At 38.6% G+C, this 6695-nt stretch overlaps 1 long non-coding RNA gene across 1 annotated transcript; it reads right to left on the bottom strand.

Annotated features, from left to right (window-relative positions):
- Positions 1-4109: 4109 nt before the first annotated feature.
- On the bottom strand, positions 4110-5357 carry LOC112430108 (uncharacterized). The gene is made up of 3 exons (XR_003021917.2): positions 5192-5357; positions 5050-5116; positions 4110-4525 (listed from the first exon to the last, which is right to left on the bottom strand). It is a non-coding gene; the product is annotated as an uncharacterized LOC112430108 (long non-coding RNA).
- Positions 5358-6695: the final 1338 nt, after the last annotated feature.

Genomic DNA, 6695 nt, shown 5'->3' with positions numbered 1-6695 from the left:
TGGTAATAACCCATAACATAGGCTAGGTAGCAGGAAAAGAGGACCTGCTAATGGGACTATTATCTGAGAAACATCAGGCTCCTGTAAAGTCCTGCATGGTACAGGGAAACCATACCCGCACACTGTATTCACACAAAGCTGACTACAGAGAATTAGGCCAAACTCTCTGTGCAATCATTCAACTTAGGACCTGTGAGAGCCTTTAAACTGGGTTGTAATTACAAATTATTTGTTCTCATTAATTTGGGCTTTCGTGTTCCATTAGCTTGTTGTTATGCTGGTTGCCGTGAACTGAAAATGTTATTAAGCTAATAATGTTTGCTTTGTCTTGTGTGGGCTGAACTGGGTGCTGCTAGAGTGCATATCATCCCTTCTCTTCCTTTCATTCCCAGGAGCTGTTTGCTTATTGTAATTGGAGATGGGAGAGTTTTTTTCCCCTTCATGGCTACTTCAGTTCCCTAATCCATACTGACGTGTTGTCTTCAGGAGATGGACAGAATGTTAACCTGCAGAGCTGCTGTGCCCCTTCATTACATAGTGGCAGGGACCAAAAGACAGAGGCAGGCGTAGTGACTTCCTCCTCCCACGTAAATAGTCATGTCTTTAAATCATTGTAGCACTCCAGATGAACTAAACCTCATGACACGTTTAGGTGCTGACTGTACTTGCTGAGATATAATGTTTCTGTTATCTTCTTTCAGTGGTATTTACTGACACAAAGTAAACACCAGTCTAGATGTTTTAGTCTAGATCACTTTTTTTGCATTTATTGTTTCAAAGCGACATGATGGTGAGAAATGAATCCTCAAACAAAGTGCAGGATTTTCTTTTGCTTCTGTGTGTCACGCTTTACTGTAATATTGCCATGAAACCATGAACAACATGCCCTCAATCTAATTTTCTACCAATATGACTGTCTAACTTCATCAGATTTCAGCCTGTCGCATGGCAATAATCACTGAGGGTAGGTGTAACCATTAAACTAATCATTTGCACAGCCAGATATTTTTAAATGGTTTGTAATTAAGAAATTTCAAGGTCCAAAATAAAGTATTTGGAGTAAGAGAAAGTCTCACTCTGTGCTACAGTAGAAGCACTTGGTTATAATGTGAAAGCAGTTATTATTAGTTATTATATATTTTTGCACTGTTCTGATTCACCTTTACCAGACCATTTAAAAATCAAAACACGTGCAATGAATCACTTGTTTTCCTGTTCTTTGCTTAGAAAAATATTATTTTATCATTTTTAACTTTGTTTTTTTGAGCTTTTTTTGAGCAGTACATTTGAGTTTCTTTGTGAAAACAGACAAAATAAACACGGACACACGTGTGCTTGTTTGAACTGAATTCTCCTCATTATAAAATACTCAAGCTAATGTCAAAACTTTTGGGCCATGTCAATTTAATTGGTGCTACTAAGCGTCATCTGATTTGCATGACAGAACAATATCCAAGAACCTTGAAGTGGCAAGAAGAAAAACAACAACCACGGTGACTAACATTTGCTAATTTTAGCGGTATAGGAACTCTTGGCATTCTTGCCTTTGTTAGAATGATTATTTTCTCCATTTGACTCCACACAAGACTGCAGCGCCAGCGTCTTGTGAGCAGTGACATGTTAACCGCTTGGTTTGGCTTCACTCTCCTTCACATTGCGATTCTGGAATAATGATTTATTCTCCAACCTTTCCCATCAATGCAAGCGATGCTGCTTTCAGACAGTGAGCATTTGCTATCGTGGATGCTGCCTGGAAGCTTTTCTTTCTGTCTTGAACAGCGGCAGCAGCAGGATGCCGTGCCACAGCAGTGGCATGCAACTAACTTCATCTTAACAGCATGTACACCCCAGGCTGCTGCTTGTCACTGTTCAGACACAGTGAGTTGCTGCTTAAAATCAGGGATATGGTTAGCCATATGACACAATAAACTTATATGGAGCGCCCTATTAACAAATATTATAGAATTTGTTTACTACCCCATATTATAAGCAGATGTTCATTCCATTATGGGCTTTTTCATTGTTCTGTTCATTCTCTGCTGTTGAATAACCTCTTCCTGTATCCTTTCCCACACTGTATTTTCAGTGGATCCTTTGTAAAAAAAATATCATGACTTTCTATTGCAGTAGCAACAGTTTTTGCAACTGACAACAGTAGACAGTGGCAGACACTGCAAGTGCAAAAGCACTTAACTGCTTGAAAAATCTACTTTTCTAGACCATATTTCTCATTTCAGGCTTTTGTGGTTTTGGTATCTATGTCCACACCAGTTGATTGATGCAAACCTTTGCTTTTAAATCCCATGTCCGGGCTACTTAACCCATCTCTGTTCTCACCTTGTTCCTGCCTTTTCTACAGTCTCACAGTGGAGTGGAGGGAGCCAATTTCCCATCAGTCTGTTAAAGCTAGATTTGCATTAATGAGGCCTGCAGTGTTAAGCCTGAGGGGTGGCTTTTGGTCAATTCACCAGCTGCTGCAAAGTAAGCCACAAACGTTTACTGACACAAGCATTTAGCCAGACCAAGCACTCAGAAGGAGGATATGAAGTAAAGGGCACAAGAAGGAAAAAATCCTAATGTAAGTAAGTAAGTAAGTAAAACTTTATTTATATAGCACCTTTCAAGATAAAAATCACAAAGTGCTTCACAGAAGCTAAAACCTAAAAATAAAAATCAACTAAAAGCAAGTTTAAAAAGATGGGTTTTTAGCTGTTTTTTAAAAGTGACCACTGAGTCCACAGATCTCAGGCTCAAAGGGAGAGAGTTCCACAATCTGGGGGCCACAGTTCCAAAAGCTTTGTCGCCTTTTGTTTTCAGCCTCGTGTGCTGGACAGCAAGCAAGCCCTGGTCACATGACCTCAGGGACCTGCTGGGAATGTATGGATGCAAAAGTTCACTTATATATGTTGGTGCTTGTCCATGCAGGGCCCTGAAAGTCAAGGTCAAAACCTTAAACTGGATCCTGAATTTAACGGGGAGCCAGTGCAGCTGAATCAGCAGGGGTGTGACATGGGAAAACTTGGAGGACTTGGTCAGAAGCTTTGCAGCAGCATTCTGAACAACTTGCAGACGATCCAAAGAGGCTTTACATAAACAAGTAAACAAAGAATTACAGTAGTCCAGACGAGATGAAACAAATGCATGAATGACAATTTCTAATTCGGAGCGCGATACAATGGGACTCAGCTTAGCAATGTTTCTCAAATGATAAAAACAGGAGCGAACCAAAGATTTTACATGGGCATCCAAAGTCAGAGCTGAGTCAATACTAACACCAAGGCTCCTGATAGACGGTTTTGCAAATGTAGCAAGTGGACCCAAGTTTTCCATAACACTAGGTACAAAAGTTTTAGGAGCACAAACAAGAACTTCAGTCTTCTCCTCATTTAGTTGAAGAAAGTTTCCAGCCATCCAACATCTAATGGAGTCTATGCACTTGTGCAAAATTTGTAACTTGGAAACATCATGGGGCTTAAAGGAGATATATACCTGAATATCATCTGCATAGCAGTGATATGAAATGTCCTTAAAAGTGCTCAATAAGTGTTGAAGAGGAAGTAAATACAGTAAGAACAATAAAGGCCCCAAAACTGAACCTTGTGGCACACCATAGGCAAGAAAAGTAGAAGAGGAACTGTACTTAGAGGTAGCCACAGAAAAGGATCGTTCATGCAAATAGGATTCAAACCAGTCCAAAGCAGCCCCTGATATACCCATCCAGTCTCTCAGCCTATCTAGCAGAATATGATGGTCCACAGTATCAATGTCAGACATTTATACTTTGCAATTTCACTATGAGAAGGAAAGCATGTAGCACATTTTAATTTTTGTGTTGCTTAAGTAAATGCTGTAAGATTTAACTTTTTATATACCCTATATACCTAATTGGTTGGTCAAAATTTCTTTTTGTCAGCTGGACAGCAATAACAGCAAGGTCACATGTTATGCCACACTTGTGATGTGCCACTAGTAGTGAAAATGCAAGCTTGTTCCTCTATTATTGCCCTAAAATGCAATCAACATGACATTCACTGACCTATTCTGTAGAATGATGTAACACCTGCTTAGTATAGTAGGATTAAACTTATAGACTAGATTCGAGAGGAGTAAAATAAATTTGAGAGAATTGAGTGTTGAACAGCCGGCAGATTTATTACAATGTTACAGTGGTGCAATAACCCAATGTAAACAGCATAGAAAATTAACAGAAAATCAACAGAGAAGAGCGCTCTTTTGAAAATAACAACAAAATAAAATAAAATAAGTAGTCTCTTTAGACCTGACTCCTGATGAGCAGGATATTGGGAGTTCAACTGTTTCCCAGAGAAACAATCCGTATCAAGTAAGCAGTTTTTGTTCTTGCTTATCTGAAATCCTGCGATTCGAAGTAATTCAGACTGTAACTCTACTCCTGCATCCAGAACAGCTGGCCACACTGCTTTTGGATTCGCCAAGAGTTTTCACAGGGTCTGGCTCGCCATCCATATCCAGAACCACTTCAGATCCAGGATCACAAAAAACCAGTCTGCACATACAGTACAGAGCAATAAACAAAATAGTTCTTAACAGTTTTTCTAAATAAAATGAGATCTCATAAAGTTTTCAAAATCAAGTACACTGTTGTTTTAACATTGTTCTGTCTCTATGAATTCCATTTGTATTGCTTTACAGCATTACAATCAATTGTATTTATATACCCCTTTTTAAGGCATATGTAATCACATCATGAAATGTTTGTAACGTAACTAGTTTTAAATAACTTATTTACATGTATTAACCTATAACTGAAATTACAAAGTGCAGGAAAGGCACTGGACAACATTTATGGCTAAAAGAAAAGTGCATCCTGCATTAGTTTTGCGCATTTGTGAAGATGCCCAATCAAATAGACAATAAAATAAAATACGACATTCCATTTCACACACAATTCAAGTACTCCGACTGGTTTTAGCTTTTTTTAGACAATACAGAATTCGCACTGTTGCAGTGTTTACCACATGTACAATTAGCATAAGTTTTCCTGCTAACTTATCATCTCTAGTAACTCACCGGAATTCCCAAGAAACAAATACACGCTCTGCCTGGTTTTGGTCGAGAGTAAAACACATAAAGGCCTCTGAAAAGTACATAACTTTAAGTTAGAGACTGTTGAAAATACTTTATAACACTTATTTTATACCAAAAGACTCACTGTGTAGCTTGTTAATTGCTCTCGGTGTCTTGCTCCGTTTTGCCTAGCTTAATGCAGCAACGTGCTTTTGTTGCATTCACTGAACTACAGAAAATCAAAGTGTGTTCAAGGGGTGTCGGAAATAATATTACCAGGTAAAAACAAGAAAATACTAGTAACCATGTCTATAGGGGTTACAATGAGCTTGAACAACAGATTGAACTCCTCCTGCAGACTATTGTAGTTCACAAATATGGTGCTTTACTTGAACTGGAAAAAACAGTTGCCTCTTAACATAATCAAGCTACTGACTGCATTCCACCTAATCTGAAAAATCATTGCCATGAGACAGGGATTAATTGAAAGCTTGTTGGATATATTTAAACAGTAAGTATTCAACTATCTATTTTACATTTATGTACATGTTAGGACATCCCTCTCAGGTTGTACCGGGGTGATTTGAAGACTGCTGCATTTTGAACAAATTCAGTCATCGAAACCAGGTCTTTGGACTCTGATATCGAGACGGGACTAAATGGCTTGTATCTTGTCTATTTATAACAGACAGCTCCCAAGCCAAATAGGCTATTGGATAACAAGAGTTCATACTTAATGATGAAGGCCCAGATAGCTACCTGTGGTAGTTTCTACTTCTAACAAAAAAATGAGACAAAATAAGTAACTGTGGCTGTCATTTTGCTGTTTCACATTGATGGAAAAACATAATTGATTTTGTACAATTTCAAAAACGATTCTGGATCTTGAATTTGTAGAAAATGCTTTTGTTGAGGGCTATCTGCACGGGGCATCATTATTCCTCACCACATGCATTTCCCTCCAAAACCTTCTAGTGATCAATCCGCAATCATGTTATTATTATGGACCTATTTTCAACAATGGAACTAAGATTGAAGCTCCAGTGACTTGCTGAATGAAACCCTAATGGATAGCTGTGGGAAACTGCCACATAGACTGATTAATTAGTCCATCACTATGAGCTCTAAAGCCTCTCTTTCCATCTCATTAGAACAAAAGCCCCCACATCTTGGCTACAATACTTATTATCCTTTCAGAGTGGTGAAAAGTGATATTCTCTGCATGTACAATTACCTGATGATAAGGTTTAGTGTAGTATGTTGCTGCTATGGATGAAGATGACATTTTGCTCTTCTTCCTGCTGCACATCCCACAGTTATATTTTCACTCAATTTCAGTCCCTCCTGATTATTTGTCATCTCTTATTGTACCAGTGAGAGGGCTGGAAGCTGACCGGGTGTGAAAGGGCAATGGGTCTCAACAGCATGAGGCTATGATGGACTTTCATTTGTGTGAAGTGACCACATAAATGGCCAAACAAAAACAAACACCCTCATATGCTTATAACAGAAGAACTCTCGTGTGCAATTTGTAACATGATAAGAATCCCAATAAGTGCCTTTTATTATCACAGTCTAGCCAATCAAATGACCGTTTTCATTGTGCAAACACAATGTAGTGTAAATGGGTGTTATGTAAAATTTGTTCA

This window comes from Maylandia zebra, linkage group LG20 (genome assembly GCF_041146795.1).
Source record: "Maylandia zebra isolate NMK-2024a linkage group LG20, Mzebra_GT3a, whole genome shotgun sequence".
Taxonomy (NCBI): domain Eukaryota; kingdom Metazoa; phylum Chordata; class Actinopteri; order Cichliformes; family Cichlidae; genus Maylandia; species Maylandia zebra.
This window is presented reverse-complemented; position numbering and strand designations above follow the sequence as displayed.